We start from the raw sequence: 19,736 nt of genomic DNA, 5'->3' as shown, positions 1-19,736 counted from the left end.
TTGGCAGTTTTAGTAATTGGCTATGACTTTACCACTGTGAACTTAGATTATTTATTGGTATTCTTAAAATATAGGGGAAAAAAGGTATCTATCTGTGGTTTGGATATGTTAACTGGCTTTATTGTGTTGATTTTTTCTTAGTAAATAGATAATGTATATAAAATTAAAAACAAAGAGTAGGCATTGTGGTGGGCTTAGGAAAGTAACAAATATTGACTAAACACAATATATTACAAAAACTGCCTAATTTTAATAATTCTGTGAAGTAGATATCTAGATTTCATGAAAAAACTGAGAGTCAAAGAGTTTTAGGCCCAAGGTCATGTGACCAATCAGCCTATAGATTGGATTGATTCCATAACTGACTCCAAAATATGTAAAAGCCTTTTAGCAGATTCTAAGTTGTTTTTCAAATCCTACCAGTAGGTTGGGGAAATCACTAGTATTTCCATGTAAGAAAACCCAGTCAGTTTCCTCTAGGTCAACCATATATCTTAGAGAAGGAACAGTTAATTACAGCCTTAGAGATATGCCCTCTAATCTACTCTTACTACATAGGTACAACCATAGTAAAATAAACATGGAATGAAATTAAAACCTTTAAGTGGCAAGGGATGAAAAACTGGGAAAGAGTTTATGTGACATATACATGGAAGAGTGAGAATGGAAATTTATGTAATGATTGGACAACCTTGCATTTAAAATTCTCATGTCTTTTATTAGCATCACTTTTACTGTGCTGCCTTTCTGACCCTCTCTTAAGATTCTGGCAACACAAGATAAATTGTGGAAAATTAACCATGTAAATTCTGTTCTATTAAAGGCATGGGTTTAAATGTGATGTTAAGTCTTAGCTGTTAGAGACCCAGTGCATTTTCCATGTAAAGACTAAGGCTCAGAACAGCGGCATGAACCTTGTTTAGATCCTGCTCATGGAATGCAGAGCAGAACTAAACTCCCAGGCTCCTAACCTTCAATCCAGTCTTCTTTCCCAGTGAAGAGGGAGTCTTCCCTGAAGGTTCAACACGCCAGTGCTCTTCTAAGAGACTATAGAAGCTTTTATACCAGAACCCATACATTTCCATATCAAACTGCATTTCCACAATTGAGCCTTGGTTCTTAACTCAATACAATTCCTTTCTTACTGCTCTGTGAAATACTGCATCCATGACCACCTTATTTGGGAACTATTTTAGATGTTTTTTTGTCTTCTTTTAAAAAATCATTTTACATTTAATTTATCCTGTAGGCTGCATCTCTGTCAAGGGCACCTCTTTGGGTTCAACAGGCTTTTCAGTACTTATTTATGTTAACTATAGAGGACTTCTAATAACAAAATTATATTTGGCTACAGAAGGAAATATTTCATCAAACTTTTGTGTGAGAATAGGCCTATGCCTGCAGTGAATGTGCATGCACACTCAGCTTCCTGAAGGAAGTACCTTTTATGGAGCCTGAGATCACTCATGGGTGTAGCTTACAAGTTTTGTGCTTTGTGAGGGCTGCTCCTCACTTAATTTGTTGATGGAATTTTATTGTATTGATCAAAGAACATGATTTGCTGCTTGGCGTGCCCTGTGGTACTTTCCAGATTGGTATAAACTCTTATTTTTCTTCTGATTTGTCTTGTCATCCATCCATCATATTTCAGTTTTGAGGAAGGCAGAACAGTTCCCTGGTTTGATCTCATGCCCATGCTTTTTCGCTTAGACCTATTACCCTGGGCTAGTAATGTTTAATCTTTTTAATGATCATCCTTATCTTTATTAGAGTGAAAGCAAGTATTCCTAAATGCTGTTTTTACTGAAACAACAGTGTGTTCTAATGTAGAGAGTAGGAGAGTCATTGGAAAGGGATTTTGTCTATTGCCACCGTTGATTAAAATAAGCTAATTTTATTCAATTTGTTATTGTTGATGGTAGAAATTTAATTTGTCAGGCTTCTCTGTTAAAGAGGTTCCAGAAACTTACCATACTTTTCTTTAGAATTTATTTCAAGGAGTGTTTTTGCTTGCTAAAGCATCGGAGAGTGTTTTGATTAAAAAGCAGATTTTCCTGTGGGCCATTACTATTCATTTAGAGCTGCATCTGTGCCTGCAGTAGTAGATATCTTGGACTTGACTCTCTGCCTTTTCATCACTTTTTTCTTTCTTTTAATTTTTTTTCTTTTTCTCCTTTTATTCTTCCTTCTCACTTCCTCTCAGCTATGTGGTTTGAGTCCCAGCAGGTGTTAGTGAAGTTCCTTTTAAATACATGTCATCCTCTATAAGTCCTAATGAGTTTATATATAATTGAAGAGGTTTTTAAGAGGCAGTTTGGTGAAAATTTCTATAACAAACCATTAAAGGCACCTGGGATGCCCTTTGCCTCAGGAACTAGGTAGGGATTTTCTGCAAACCCTTTGGTAATCTCCAGATGTTGGATAACTGAGTGTCATTCATTGGCTAATTACTTATTGAGCAGATATTATACCCTTTGTCTAACAGAAGTCCTCATGGGCTAATTTTAAACATGTTTTTTCCTGTTTAGTTTTCAATGAAGATGGGGTACAAGATATCAATGACTATGTAATCCTACTTCAAATGCTTGTAAATCACAAAAATTTCATCAAACTTTATTCTAAATAATCTTGAATTTCTTTTATATCTTTCTTACAGACTTGTCTCTTTCTCATTTACTTCATTTTCTTCTTGGCCTTTTTCTTGCTCATTCCCCTAAGTCCTGTTTATGATGAGTTTCTGGTCTTTTACAATAATAGATGGGATAGATTGGATGAATCAGCAGTCACCATCTTAGTTGAGAAAGAAGTTACATTTTAAGGAGACAAGGACACATTTTATTGCAGTCAATTGCATGGCTGAAAAAGGAAAAGGATTTATTAGGAACAGCTTCTCAGCATTGGGTTATGATTTATCAAGAGACATTAGTGTGAATTTTAGCATACTGGTTTACTGTTTTCTCATAAAGGTAAAAAGGTATGTTTCCTAAAGATCATGATTCCTTAATGTCAACAAAAACCGAAAATTCAAGATCTAATAACCAATGAGTAGCCAGTAACTTTAATAGTGAAACAGCTATCTTTCTGCCTTTTTATCAAGGGAAAACTAAGTTTTAACCATGTTTCTTCTATCTCACATAAAGCAGAGAATCTAATGGAAGTTTCAAAGGAAGGAAAGAGATGGCTATCCTCAGTAAGATATTCTGGGAAAAGAAAGTTGGCAAGCATAGCAGGATGTTTTCTTGAACATTTATGACTTAAACATAAAAGACTTATTGAATTATTTGACATGACTGCTTGCTTAAGAAGAACATGGACTACTTTGACCTATATCATTTTTTCTTTAAAGGCAGAGGAAATACTATAAACTCAATAGAAATAAAAGCTGTATATCTAGTTTGAGCCAAAATATTTTTTATTTTTTATTTTTATATTTTTGTTTTCATTTTTGTAGCCTAAAGCCACCAAGTCATGACTGGAACCTTTTGTATTCAGCCCCAGACTTACTACAATTATACAAGAACTATAAAATTAAGGATAATTTTGTAAATGTGAATGTAAATCTAAGAATTCCATTGTAACACTCGAGTGTTAGAGCAATTTTTGGAAGTAATAAAGCCAAGGGATTGCTTAGAATTCCAGCCTCCCTATTTCTAAGAAACCTAAAATCCCATTTAGTTAAAAGAAAAGAATGTTCCAGAAAGTGCAGTTTCTAATCAGAATCCTGGACTAGCCCTAACATCAGTGGTAGCATGTGTTAGAGGTAGAAGTGAGCAGTGGGAAAGTGAGGTAAATTGAAGGGATGTAGAAAAGTTATGTCAGTCTCCCCTCCCAGTTATAGCTGTGGTGGCTGCCCTGAGTCCAGCTCACTTAGGGGAATGAGGTTCTGGGGAAATTGCCACTGACACACCAGTGCTGAGAAAGAGAAGGGATTCTGCTGCAAGAATTCCTCCTGCCCGCAGGACTAGGAGCTCTTTACCCACCCACTAAAGCTCTTCAGATTGGTTTCTGAGGTCTGTACACAGGGATTTAGATTTGGGTTCAAGTAATCCAGGCCAGCTGTCAGGACTAATCAACCTAGACCAGTGGTTCTCAGCTCTCTATGCATATTTGCATCACTTGGAAAGAATTTAAAAATATGGATCCTTGGACCCCACTCACAGATACTCCGATTTAATTAGTCTGGAGTGAGGCCCAAACATTAGTATTTTTAAAAAGCTTTCCAAATATCAGGAGGAGTACTGGCTGTTGTCATGACAGAATAGCAGACTAAGCTTCCTGCCAACAACGGTTATTAAAGCCGGACTGAATATAAAAGGCCAGTGTTTGGAGGCACTGGTGGAGGCACCTGCGAACTAAGGTGGGGAGGCATAACCTACACAGGATATGATCCTTGAAATGAGGGGCAAATGCTAGGCAAATTCAGTGTATACCAGCTTTTTCCCTGAGGGCATCCCTCAGCTCCTCTGGGTATGTGAATCCTGCAATAAGCAACAATTTCACTGGATGAGGAACAGAGATTAATGTTGGAGTTTTCAAGGAAGTTTCCAATTGAGGAGGAATATGTCAGAGAAAGCCACAGTGAGGGGAATCCTGAAATCTGCATGGAATTTCTTTCAAACAGTTCACTGATTTCTGAACTGCACATACACAGGGTTATACTTCAAAGAACTCAGTGGGAAACTATAGCATGGTGGGTGGTGAGGAGTAGTACAAAGACATTAGTGGCTTCTTGGTGTTCGATGCCAGAGTTTGGAATTCGTGTCCTGTCAAATTAGAGAGGGCTGGAAAAAATGTTCAGCTTTTCTTTGAAGCCTCAGAAGTACTATGCTTTAGAACAGTGGGAAAAAATAAAAGTGTACCAGCCCTTAGGAAGCTTAAACCCCACCCTTTGCAATGTCGAAGTGAGGTACAGCTACTTTTTCTTCTTGCCAAAGGAAAATTTATATTTGAAGGAATATAGCTTTCTCTGGAGATGCTACATGTTTCTATCTGTAGTATATAGCATGCAATCAAAAATCAAGGAGAAATTTTGATTCTGGTAAGATGGAGTAAAACAGAAGGGGATTTACCCTATTGCTTCAAACAGCAAAAACATCTGGATAATATTTAAGAACAGCATTGAAGACCTTGGATGTCAGCTAAACAAGGATAGAATCTTTTGAGAGATAGGAAACCAGTGAGGTACATCCTTTGCTCAAACCAGTTTACAGTCTGGAGAAAGTTTCCAAGCCAAGGCAATGGGAAGACAGACCTAAATAATAAATTGCAGTGGCCTTAAGTTGCAGAGACTTTATGTGATTTCAGGGAAGCTGGGGCAACAAAAGTTCACAGAGTAGAGCTGCAAAGAGATGGTCCCGCAGAATGTGCAGCAGAGTACTGATCAGTACATATAGCTGGGGATACTTTTGGGGGCCAGGAAAAGAAGCACTCTAAAATATGAGAAGGAACAGTGACTGAAGGTCTCACAGGGCCCAGAAGACAGAGCAGAAAGCCTCATAATGCATCAAGATTTTGTTACCGTACTAAGAATGATATTGTTTCATCCTAGGGAAAGTTAACCCCAAATTAAAGGTTACTCTGGTCCTGCCTACTTAAGCTGAAAAGGCAGTTGCAAATATATTGCTTCAAATTAACTCCATTATGTCCCAGAACAAAGTCTAAGAATGCTTATGGAAATTTAAAAAAGCCCCTGAAACATAAAACTTACAATGCTATAGACTGAATGTTTTGAATTTTCCCAAATTCATATACTGGGACACAGTCCCCAACGGCGATGGTATTAGGAGACAGTGCCTTTGGAAGGTGATTAGGTCATGAGGCCAAAGCCCTCATGACGGGATTATTACCCTTAGAAAGGAGACCCCAGAAAACCCCTCACCCCTTCCACCAAGTGAGGACACGGCAAGAAGATGGCCATCTATATACTAGGAAGTGGATCTTCACCAGACATCAGATCTGTCAGTGCCTTGATCTCCCAGACTCCTGACCTGGGAGAAATATTTGTTGTTTAAGCCACCGAGTCTATGGTATTTTTGTTAAAGCTGTCCCAGTGGACTAAGATACGATTTGTAGCACCCAATAAAAATTATAAGCATGGAAAGAAATAGAAAAATGCAACCCATTGTGAAGATTTTTAAAAAACTACTGACACGATTCTACGCTGATGGATAGTGACTATAATGGGGTGTGGGGGGGGGTATGTGGTGAAGGGGGGAGCCTAGTAAACATAATGTTCTTCATGTAATTGTAGATTAATGATAACAACAACAACAAAAAAATCCACTGACACTAACCCAGCGATGACACACATGATCAAAATAGCAGATGAGAGCATAAAAAGTTACTGTGATTATATTCGACATATTTTAGGTGCCAAGGAGAGATTGAATATATAGAGATATGTAGGGTATTTTTTAGTAACAGACTATATATTACAGAAGAAAAGATTAGTGAACTTGGAGGTATAATAATAGAAACTGTACAAAATGAAATACAGAGAGAAGGCATATAGAACATTAGGGAATTTTGGGGACACTTAATTGGTTAAATGTACATACAATCAAAGTCCCAAGAAGGAGAATAAGGGAATAAATATATTTGAAGAAATAATGGCTGGAATTTCTACAAATTTGACTAAAAACATAAACCCATTCTGTTAGTTTTCTTGGGCTGCCATAACAAATTACCACAAACTTGATGGCTTCAAACAACAGAAAGAAGTCCTAAATCAAGGTCTCACAAGACTATGCTCCCTCTGATGGGAGGATCTCTCCTTGTCCCTTCCAGTTTCTGGTGACTCCAGAAAACTCTTTCTGCCTTTCTCTTATGAGGACACTTGTTACCGGATTTTGTGCCCGCCTAAATAATCCAGGGTGATCTGCAAAGATCTGTATCCAAACACGTCACATTCACAGTTTGTGAGTGGTGGATATAACTTCAGGGGAGCCACCATTCAACTAATTGTACCCACAGATCCAAAAAGCTCAACAAATCACCAGCACAGAACTTAAGAAAAAAAGTTCACCAAGGCACATCACAATCAAATTGCTTAAAACTAGTAATAAAGAAAAAATACTCCAAGCACCCAGAGGGGGGAAAAAAACAAACAAAGTACACAGGAACAAAAAGACTGTGGCTGGGTAATTGTCAAAAAACAATACAAACTAGGAAATAGTAGAACAAATCTTTAAACTATGGAGAGGGAAAAAAAAATTTTGTTTGTCTATGATTATATACCCAGTGAAAGGCATTTCAAATTGGAAATGAAACAAAGAGTTTAAAAGATGTAAAATACAAAACTATGAGATTTCACCATGAGTAGATCTGAGGCACAAGAAATAGTAAAGGAAGACCTCGGGAGAAGGAAAATAATAACCAGTGAAAACCTACATCTCCACAAAGGAATGAGGACTGGAAATGGCAATTACATGGGTAGAGTTTATATATCAAACATAGAGTATATCAAACATCAACTTTTTATTTTAAAATAGTTTTTATAGAAATTTCTTAAAGATAATACAGAGATTTCCCATATAGCTCTCACCATTTCCTCTATTGTTAACATCTTACAATACTGTGGTATATTTGACACCATTGAAGGAACCAGTATTACTAGATGTCTATTAACACTTTTTTCATATTTCATTGCTTTTTCCCTAATGTCCTTTTTCTGTCCTTGTTCAGGAGCTGGGTGTTCAGTAATCATGCTTCTTAGGTACCCCTCCACTATGACCGTTCCTCCAAAGTCCCTGGTTTTGAGGACCATTTTGACAAGTCCTGGGCAGGTGCTTTGTAGAATGCCGCTCAGTAGGATTTTGTCGTATGTTTTTCTCATGGCTAGATGAGTCATGGCTTTTGGGGAGGAAGACTACAGAGGTAACGTGCTGTGAAGGGCTCATGGTATCAACCTGCTTGCTGACGATATTAAACTTGATCACCTGGCTGGGGTTGTTTGCCAGGTCTCTGCACTGGAAGGTGTCATTTTCCGTCTTTCCATACCCTGCTCTTTGGAAGCAGATCACTAAGAGCAGCCTGAATTCAAGAGGGGTTTGGGCAGGTGACTTAAGATTCCCTCCTGGAGGAAGAAGTATCTGCAAAACTTAACTTGGAATTCATTACATATTTTTCATAGGAAAAAACAAAGTTAAAGAGCGTGTGGTATGAATCATTTGAAGGGGAGCTTCATGAGCAGGGCACCCTGTCTCTGGTCGCCACTGAATATCCAGTTTCTAGAATAGTGTCTTTTTGTTCTTTAAATGTATGAACCCATTATCTGAAATAAAGTTTCACTGACCAAGAAATATGTAAGAAAGAGATCTTTGGTAGCTAAAGCACTTGAAGTAATAATAGTAGGTAGTTGTTGGAAGAAGGTAAAGGAAAGAACCCTGGCTCTGACTTTTAGAAAACCTGAGATTTGAACTCTTCCTTTGAGGATATACTTGGGGGACTTGGGTTAGGGTGGTGGTGGTCTGTGGGTAGCTGTCTGGGAATAGGCCTAATGCAGAGATCAGAGAAGTGGCCCCGTAAGAGAACTCAGTGAAGCACCTGGCTCTGCTGGGGACCATAGGCACAGTGTGTGCAGTCAGTGTGCTAGTAAGCCACCCATAAAACTTCTGACTATAGCAAGAGCTTGAGGCTTTACTTTCATAAGAAACAAAACTGTGGCAGGACCCGCCAGTGCCTCGTGAATTATGTAACAATCATACCTCTGCAGTTGCTCTGGCCACTGCATTTATTGGTTGAAGGTTGTATCTGTATATATTCTTTAAATACTGGAGGATGGACTGTGTGGTGAAGCAATTAGTAAGCATGAGAAGTATATGAATTAAGCTACCACACTATAGAATTAGCTAAAGCAAAAGTTGAAAATATCACTGGGTCTGCACTTGAGATACATACAGTCAACAAGTTGTGAAATAAGTTTTCATTTGTGAACTGGGTGTTGGATGAAATCTGGGGTTAGCTAGACCTATTGTACAGTCTTTGTAAATAGGTTAAATGTATCTGGTCAAGTAGGAGGCATCAGAGAAGGGCTCTGGGTTAAACTGTGTTCTGTTCTATTCCATTCAATTAATAGAGAATCTGTCTCCTAATCTAATTCTCTGGTGAACCTTATCCTGTCTTCAGTAGAGTTTTATCTCTGCCCTTGAACAATTCTTTTATAGGAGGCACTTATCGAAGGAGACAGTAAGTAGGAACCACTTTGAGTTTATGTACAGATGATGTATTTTTTTGTGCTTGTCAAGTAAAATGTCTACATGTGTGGAAAATTGGACTTGACTTTGCTTTCACTAACATTCAACCTGAGAGTAAGATTGTGGGGAGGTAGAACCTTCATTCTCAGATACTTTTAGCCCCTGGGGCTGCCTACTCTCTCCATAGAGAATCTGACTCTAAGCTAAATTGGCATATTAATAGTAGATGTGAGCTCCAAATTCTGGAAAGAAGCTGTTACACATTGGTTTATCCTGAAAAGGTCAGGAAATAGGCAAAGAACTCTGTATCTGATCTTAGAAAAACATGTTAAAAAGCTAGTCCAAACTGTTGTTGTTCACAGTGTATGAAGGGAAGAATAAGCAGGTGAGGTTTTTCACTTTCGATACTTCTACATTTTTTACACAGCAAATATGTTTCTTTCAGAATAGCTGTGTCAGTGTCTGTATAGGTGCATATTGATGTATGTATAAATCTATGGATAAATTTGCAGCTTATTAATTTTAGTTTGGAGTGCGATTTTTTTTTTCTTTCTTTTAGTTGGGACTAGAGTGGGTAACTGATTTACTTGGAAAGATTTTGTCTGCAGGTGTGAATTATTGTTAAAAAAGAAAAGAAAGAAGTCAGCTTTCCTTTGTCAAATACTTTGCCATTGAATTCTTTTTCAAGTTTTAATCTACATCAAATGATTTCTTTTACAGAAAAGGTGTTAGAAAGCAGTGCATTGCATTGTACAATATCTGTCTGCTTATTTGACACTGAATACATAGGCGATATTTTAATTTCTTTTTTCCCTCTTATTAGACTTGAGTGAAGACACTTTGCATTAACAATTTAGAAGTTCTTCATGCTTATAGAGGAAGCAAAATTAAAATTCTGTTTTTTAACCCAGAAAATATTTTCTGAGTGTCTACTATATAACACACATTGTGTGTTAAGAAACACCTGATGCTTTGTAATATGAGTTTAGCAAATAACACTTCCCTCAGACAACATCTAAGTTTGGAACAAAAATTGTTTTTTTTTCCTCAAAAGAAAAGGAAACCCTCACTTTCTTCTTGAATCTTCTTCTCATTTGCTACCTTCTTCTGGATGTGATGCCTCAGTTTTCTTTTCTGGTGCTTCAGGTTATCTTGTTTTTGTCTTGTATTTGTGACTAGGTAGGTGCGTATTGCAATACAGGTGGAACCACTTCCTTAACTATGTAAGCATGGGCAAGTTATCTCACTTTTTAAAGACCCAAATGTGTCCTTGTTTGTAACTAGATAATAATATGTACCCCTTTTATTTATTGGAAAAGATTTAAGGAAACAATGCATATAAAGCTCCTACTATAGTACCTGCTCTCAATAAATGCTAGGTGCTTTCCCTGTTGAGATTGAGATGTATATGTGTATGTATCATCACCACCATCTCCATCATTACCATCAGCATACTTCTTAATCTATGGAGAGACTTGATTTTAAAGTTACTTTTGTTATTTAAATATTGCATTGAAATAAAACTCAAAAGGATTTTGTTTGCAACTGCTTTAGTGTTAAAGTGAAACTGCTTCATATGCAGAATAAAGAGCTCTTCTAAGTCAATAAGAAAAGGACAAACATTCCAGTTAGAAAAGCAGTTAGGACTTGAACAGGCACTTCACAAGACAGGTTATTCAAATAGTCAGCAAACATGAAAAGGGCTCAAATTAATTAGTAGTTAGGGGAATTCAAAACAAGACTGCAATAAGATTTCAGTACCCACTATCGGTAAGGACTGAAAAATTACCAACAATTCCAAAGTATTGTCAGGAATGTGAAGGGACTGAAATTCCATACATGACCTTGGGAGTGTATATTGGTAAAACCACACTGGAAAACTGTCAGGCACTTTCCATTCAGTGTGAACATTCATCTGTTTAGGACTCATAGTTATATACCCAACAGACATACGTGCACAAAAGACATACACAAGAGTGTTCATAGAAGCACTATTTGTCATAGTTAAATCCCAGAAACTACCCAACGGTTCAACAGGTAAAATGGCGAATTAACTTTGTGTTGTATTCATACAGTTGAACACCACACAGGAGTGATAATGAACAAATTACTGCCATAGGCAACATTATGGATTAATCTCACAATCATAATCACAATCATTTAGTGAGTAAAATGAGCCGGACACAAAAGAATACTTAGAATGTGAATCTGTTATATAAACTCTAAGCCCAACAGAGCAAATCTGTGGTGACAAGACTCAGAATCTCTTCGGGAAGGGGACCAGGAAATAGGGGGGATCATGTGGATACTTACAGAAATGCTGATAACCTACTTTTTGTTTTGAGTGGAAGTTTATATAGGTATGTTTAAGTTCAGAAAATTTCTAGAGTTGTGTGTTTATTTTTTGTGTGTAATTATAATTTAGTATTTACTTTGTTGTATTTCAATTTAAAAAGTATAAAAATAAAGTAAATGGAGCTACTAAGATACCTAATAGACAGTGAGGTAATTCACTTACATTTTAGAGAGAAATCATTTCATGCATTTTTTTGTTGCTTGTTTATTTGTGGGTGTGGGGGAAAAGCCTGAGAGGATGGAGGATTGGGGGTGTTGGCATTAACTTGGTAAAAGGGGAGGAAACAGCAGCTATTACATGGAGTACTTTTCAGGTTTTTAAACTGAATTTGCAGATACCTTTCTGGTGCTAAAAAACATTTGTTAGATGAAGCTTTGCCTTTGGCTTGTTGATATAATTTGAGATTTTGCATAAAATGCTAATCAGCTTCTGAGTGAAACTCAGTGAAACTAGAGGAGATCAACTCTGCCATAATCTTTATTTCTACATGTGGGCTTTTGATTTCTGAGACACTCCTCAGTTTAGCTGTTTTATCTGAGTGCTGTGAATAAAGAGTTCTCCCCTAGGGTAGACTCCCCACTGAGGGTCTCTGACCTAGGGCACTAAGCCTCTCCTCACCTCCAGCATTGTCTAGATCTAACATTCTTATGTAAAGGAAGTTGGAAGAAAGTTAGTTATTAGTTTCTCCCAAATGAAGTATGTGATTAATAATAATTCCAAACATCTATTCAACTTTTACCATACGTCAGGCCTAAAATAATCCTGTTTCTCTGGACTTTGTTGTTTCACTTACTGTGTTCTTTCTCTGTTCAATTCATTAGCAATTCTGTTGAGTCTATAGTCTCAGTCATCTCGTCACTGCTGCTACCCCTCTGGCCCAAGGCATCTTTGTTTACCTGGCCTACTGCACTAACTCTGTTTTTGGTTCTGTTTCTTACCACCCATGTGTGGAGTTCAGGCTGTCACAGGTCACCCGGTGGAGCACCCGGCTCAGGGTGGGAAGCCGTTGGAAGCTCCTGAATTCACTCACAGAGCCCAGGTCCGCACAGCTTGCCGGTCTCCCTGTGGACTGCAGAACTGCAGAATTTCAGCGCTGACTCACTGCCGAGGCTTTGGGTGCCTTCTCTTCAGATTTCCTTTAATTAGTTTGGGGTGTGTGTGTGTGTTCAAATCAAATTTTGTTCCTCATTTCTAAATTTAAAACACTGAGGGGAATGCCTCCATCTCCTCAGTGTGACATCCTGACATTAAGTCTTTAAATATATTGTGTTGACAAGGGCACAAGACTAAGTAGCAATTCAATGATAAAAGAATAACATTCTAGGCCAAACCGCATTTCCCATCTATTCTCATTCAATATCCATTACATACTATCTTTAGAAAGATACTGTGATTCCTTTTTCCCTATAGATAAAAAAGATTTTTAAAAAAAAACAAAAGAGATGAATCTGAAGAGTTTATTAATTCAAATAAGATTAAATGATTTTTTTAAAAATAAAGTGATTTAATTAATTAAATTTAACATGCTCTTCATACAAAAAAATACAGCAATATGGAAAGTAAAAAAGGTGTGAAGAAAGTCACCCTAAATCCCAATTCAGATATTCTGAGTTTTAGGTAGGCATTATTTCACTCTTTGAAAGGAAAGGAGCGACACATAGCAGCAATTCACCGGAGAGTTCCGCTTTAGTAGGGAAAGGTGCTGGGTTATATAGGAAGGGGCATGAATTGATTGAGGTGTCACTTCTACGGGGCTGGTGGCTGTTGGCTAGGTGCTGGGATTGGGAGGGGGACGAGAGGTGATTGGGCTTCAGGTGGCGCCGGCGGGAACTGAGGACCCCGAAGAGAAGCCGAAAGTTTGCCATCTTACTGGTGGGGACCCTTCACTCTTCATAGACAGAGATTTTCATTCACTGACTTCACACATGGATAATGAGAGAAGTAAATAGTCAAAACTCTTGAGATTTTAACAGTTTACTCTGCATGTTATTTTTACAAAATAGTATTAAACTTAACTTGTAAAATGTAAGACTAAGTTTTACATAGACTAAGTTTTCTAGAATGGGAGAAGGAAAGGATCCCTAGAGTCTCCTGAAGAAACAGAGCCTTGCTCATGCCATAGTTTTAACTATGTTTTCTTATATATTAGGAAGTTTTCTTATATATTAGGAAGATCATAAGAAACTAGTTTTTAAAATCAAATGTAATTTATTTAAAATGTGGTATAGTGTAACTCCCACTATTAAGGTGAAGACATTTTCAGTCATAATTATATTTCACTCCATTATTTATTGATTTTTAAAAATTATTTTTAACTTGAAATTTATACTATTAAAATTCTAAAACATTATTCCTGTATATTTACAGTCCCAATGTTTTTACAGTAACTTCTCCAATTTTATTTTGATTTCTCTCTAAGTTGTTTGGTTCCATTTAAAACAGCTTCTTACTTGTGTTATTCAGTGATTAATAAATGTAGGATATGGCTTTTTGCATATGTGACAATGTCTGTTGCTTTAAATTTAGGCTAGTTTAACTGGTTTGTTGATATAGATGAGGTTTCACTTCAGTAACAAAATATTTTCTATTTCATCAGTTCTTTGTTCCCTTTTTCTTTTCATCTGAATTTGTATTGAATATTTTTTATTATTCCATATTATCTGCATTGTTGGTTTTTCAGCTAATGTTTTGTTCTGTTATTTTAACATTTATAGTATACATATTTAAATTACCACAATCTACGTCAAGCGATATAATACCACTTGAGGTATAACAGTATTTCCACCTCTCCCCTCTAGCTTTTATGCTGTTTCTTTTTTTTTTATACATTTTACTTTTACATATGTGATAAATCCCACAATGTATTTCTGTTGTTTGTATTAATTTCCTATGGCTGCTCTAATAAATTATCACCTACTTGGTGGCTTTAAACAACATTTTTATTATATAATAATTACAGAGTTTTGGAATCCAAAATAGGTCTCATTTAGTTAAAACTATGGCATGAGCAAGGCTCTGTTTCTTCAGGAGACTCTAGGGATCCTTTCCTTCTCTTCTCCACATTCTAGAAGTGGCAGGTTCCTTCAGTCCTTGGTGCCCAAAGCCAGCAATGGCTGGTGAAGACTTTCTCAAGCTGTATCAGTGTGACACGTGCCCTCTAAAGCCTTCCTCTTTCACATATAAGGACCCGTGTGATCATCATGGCCCACCTGGATAATCCATGATAATCTCCCAATCTCAGTGTTGGCTGTTTATCAACCTTAATTCCATATGCAACCTGGTTCTCCTGTCCAACCTACTCACAGGTTCTGGGGTTTAGAATTTGCACATTTTTGGTGGGGAAGGTGCATTGTTCTCTATGGGACATTGTTGTTTTGTTAGATGGTGAATTGAAAGAGATTTTAGGTGGGATTTATTCCAGGAATGCAAGGATGGTACAGTATTCGAAAATCCATCAACATCATCCACCACATCAACAAAAAGGACAAAAACCACATGATCATCTCCATAGATGCTGAAAAAGCATTCAACAAAATTCAACATCCATTCATGATAAAAATTCTCAACAAAATGGGTATAGAGAGAGAATACCTCAACATAATAAAGGCCATATATGACAAACCCACAGCCAACATCATACTTGACAGCGAGAAGCTGAAAGCTTTTCCTTTAAGATTGGAAACAAGACAAGGAGGAGGCCCACTCTCCCTGCTTTTATTCAAAATAGTTCTGGAGGTCCTCGCCACAGCAATCAGACAACACAAAGAAATAAAAGGCATCCAGATTGGCAAGGAAGAAGTTAAACTGTCATTGTTTACAGGTGACATGATAGTGTACATAAAAAACCCTAAAGATACACCCCAAAACTATTAGAACTTATAGCTGAATTCAGCAAAGTTGCGGGATACAAAATTAATACATAGAAATCTGTTGCATTCCTATAAATTAATGATGAACTAGCAGAAAGAGAAATCAGGAAAACAGTTCCATTTATAATTGCATCAAAAAGAATAAAATACCTAGGAATAAAACTAATGAAGGAAAAGACCTATGCCCTGAAAACTACAGGACACTCATGTGAGAAATTAAAGAAAACACCAATAAATGGAAATACATCCCATGCTCATGGACAGGAAGAATCAATATTGTCAAAATGGCCATCATGCCTAAAGCAGTCTACAGATTCAATGCAATCCCTATCAAAATACCAGTGACATTCTTCAGTAAAATAGAGCAAATAGTTCTAAAAATCATATGGAACCACAAAAGACCATGAATAGCCAAAGCAATCCTGAGAAGGAAAAATAAATCTGGGGGGATTATGCTGCCTGAGTTCAAACTCTATTACAAAGCCACAGTAATCAAAACAATTTGGTACTGGCACAAGAACAGAGCCACAGACCAGTGGAACAGAATAGGGTTTCCAAACATTAACCCAAACATATATGGTCAATTAATTTACAATAAAGGAGACTTGGATATACAATGGGGAAATGACAGCTTCTTCAACAACTGATGTTGGCAAAACTGGACAGCTACCTGTAAGAGAATGAAACTGGATTATTGTCTAACTCCATACACAAAAGTAAATTCAAAATGGATCAAAGACCTGAATGTATATCATGAAACCATAAAACTCTTAGAAGAAAACATAGGCAAAAAAACTCTTGAATATAAACACAAACAACTTTTTCCTGACTGCATCTCTTTGGGTAAGGGAAACAAAAGCAAAAATGAACAAATGGGACTACATCAAGCTAAAAAGCTTCTGTACAGCAAAGGGCACCATCAGCAGAACAAAAACACATCCTACAGCATGGGAGAATATATTTGTAAATGACATATCTGACAAGGGGTTAACATCCAAAATATATGAAGAACTCACAAGCCTCAATACCCAAAAAGCAAATAATTCAGTTAAAAAATGGGCAGAGGATATGAACAGACACTTCTCCAAAGAAGAAATTCAATGGCCAACAGGTGTATGAAAAGATGCTTCTCATCACTAATTATCAGGGAAATGCAGATTAAAACCACAATGAGATATCACCTCATACCAGATAGGATGGCCAACATAGAAAAGACTAGGAACAACAAATGCTGGTGAGGATGCATAGAAAGGGGAACCCTCCTACACTGCTGGTGGGAATGTAAACTAGTTCAACCATTGTGGAAAGCAATATGGAGGTTCCTTAAAAAACTAAAAATAGAAATACCATTTGACCCAGGAATTCCACTCCTAGGAATATACCCAAAGGAAACAAGATCTCAGATTTAAAAAGACATATGCACCTCTGTGTTTACTGCAGCACTATTTACAATAGCCAAGATACGGAAGCAACCTAAGTGTCCATCAGTAGATGAATGGATAAAGAACATGTGGTACATATACACAAAGGAATACTTTCAGCCATAAGAAGAAATCCTACCATTTGCAGCAACATGGATGGAGCTAGAGGGTATTATGCTCAGTGAAATAAGCCAGGTGGAGAAAGACAAGTACCAAGTATTTTCCCTCATTTGTGGAGTATAACAATGAAGCAAAACTGAAGGAGCAATACAGCATCAGACTCACAAACTCCAAGGGACTAGCAGTTACTAAAGGGGAGGGGTTGGGGATGGATAGTGGAGAGGGAAGGCGAAGAAGATTGAGGGGTATTATGATTGGTACACATGGTGTGGGGGGGAGTCTCAGAGAAGACAGTGTAGCACAGAAAACGAGTAGTGACTGTGGCATCTTACTACGCCGATGGCAGTGACTTCAATGGGGTTTGAGGGGGACTTGATAATATGGGTGAATGTAGTAACCACAATGTTGCTTATGTGAAACCTTCATAAGAGTGTATATCAGTGATACCTTAATTTAAAAAAAAGATTTAAATAAAAAATCTGTTTTTTAATTACATAATTACTATTTTCAGTCTTCTTTATTCTTTTATTTAGATGCATTTTGACATCTGGCATTTTCCTTCTGCCTGATTAATTTCCGTTACTTTTTTTGTAGTGCAGGAATGTTGGTGGTGAATTCTTTCAGTTTTTTCATTTCTGAGTACACCTTTATTTCACTGATTTTGAAAGATATTTTTTGCTGATTAAATAATTATGGGTTGACATTTCTGCATTTTAAATATGTTTCTCCACTGTATTCTGAATTAGATTGTTTCTTGTGAGAAGTCATCTGTCATCCTAGTTCCTCTGTACATGTGACTTTTCTTGTCTGTTGTGAGGTTGTTTTTTATCATTAGTTTTATGATGTGTGTTGGTGCGATATTCCTCATTTATTTTGCTTGAGTTTTGTTGAATCTTTTGGATCTGTGGGTTTATAATTTTCACCAAATTTGGGATATATTTGAAAATTTTTTTCTTAAAGTATGTTTGATGTCCCTCTTCTCTCCTTAAAGCTGTTTTTTCACATGTAGATTAGGAATTAGGTCTCTTGATGTCTTACAAAACCAATCTTCAACTATGTTTTTAAGTTTCTTTTCCTCATGTGTTTTGTTTCATACACATTCTGTTAAATGTTTTTAAGTTCACTGGTCTTTCTTGTAACATATAATTAGTTCTGAATTCTATCTAGTGTATATTTTTATCTCAGAAAGCATATGTATTTCATGCATTTTGAGGTGTGTGACTCGGTTTGAGATTTGTGGATTCCCATGTGGCTCAGTTCCTGTTTTCCTCTCATTTCAGATGGATGAAACTGCACATAAGCAATCATGAAATTTGTGTTAATGCTCAGATTGTTTCCTAATGTTTCACTTGTGCTGTAACAAATTTTTTTAAAAATAAGCATGATAAGAGAACTGACCATATATGATATTGTCTTGTGCATAATTTTGAAACACATAAATGGCATTGTACATATCAAAAAAAAAAAGTTAAGGAAGTTTTACCCCAAGATGTGATTGTGTATATTAATAGCTCTCTTCAAGATTCCAGAACTTGATGGAAAAAAAAAGAGATACAGTTTTCACCTTTAAAAGTTTGATATGCGTCTTTTTAAATCTTCCATGTCTATATTTAATATGATAAATTTGTCTTCTATTTGAACTTATCACTTATAGTTATAATGACTCTTTTAATGTCTTTGTGTAATAATTCTGTCCTTAATGTCATTTCATTATTTTGATTGAATTTTTTCTTTGTTATGAATTGTAAATTCCTGGTTCTTTGACTGGCTCATAATTTGATTAGATTCTAGACAACATCCGTTTTACATTGTTGGTTTCTATTTTTAAGACTTTTGTGAATATTCTTGAGTTTTGTTCTGGAATACCATTAAATTACTTGGAATTAGCTTAAATCTACAGGTATTGCTTTTAAGCATTGTTAAGTGGTAGCAGATTAATGTTTCAGGCTAATTTTGTCTTTATACTAAGGTAAAAAACGTCTTCTGAGTACTTTGCCAATCCCCAGTGAGTTATGGCATTCTCTGCCAAGGCTGGTGAGCAGCTGAAGGCTTGACTGAGCTGAATTAGCTTCCAGACTCATTTCTGTGGCTGTTGGCAGGAGGCTGCAGTTTCTTGCTGGCGATTGGCAGGACCTCAGTTTCTCACTATGTGGGTATCTCCACAGGACGGCTAGAGTGTCCTCACTTCATGGCAGCTATTTCTTTCCAAGGGAAAATCTGAAAGAGAGAAATATGGAAGGCAGGAAGCCTTTCTAATCTACTGGGAAGTCATACTCTATGATTTGTCTATTCATTAAAAGCAAGTCATTATATATAGCCTGCACTCAAGGCAGGGAATTAAGTTCTAACAAAGAGAGTGGAATCAAATAATCTGTATACATTATTTGGCACCACCATATTCACCCTTCTGACCTCCAGTTATTTATTGTCTTTACATAAGTATAATATACTTACCTTCTGCAAGACTCCCAATTTTTTATCCCTTTGCACCCTTAGTTCAAAGTCCATGGTTTTGGCATGTACATTAGGTCCAGGATGGGTGAGGCCCCCTTGGGTATAATTGCTTAGATAGTTCCTCAAATATAGCTTCTTTTGATCTGAAGATCTGTGAATTAACAAGAACAATAATCTGTCCCCAGTATGTACAATGTGATGGGTTGGGCATAGGATAATTGCACAAGGAGAAGGGAATTAAGCTCCACCAAAGGAAGGACTATACCAAGACTTTATGGATGTATTTTAAAAGTATCACACCTCTGAAGATTATAAACTTGTA

Source organism: Manis javanica, chromosome 7 (genome assembly GCF_040802235.1).
Source record: "Manis javanica isolate MJ-LG chromosome 7, MJ_LKY, whole genome shotgun sequence".
Taxonomy (NCBI): domain Eukaryota; kingdom Metazoa; phylum Chordata; class Mammalia; order Pholidota; family Manidae; genus Manis; species Manis javanica.
The sequence above is the reverse complement of the archived record's forward strand: the minus strand, read 5'-3'. Positions refer to the sequence as shown.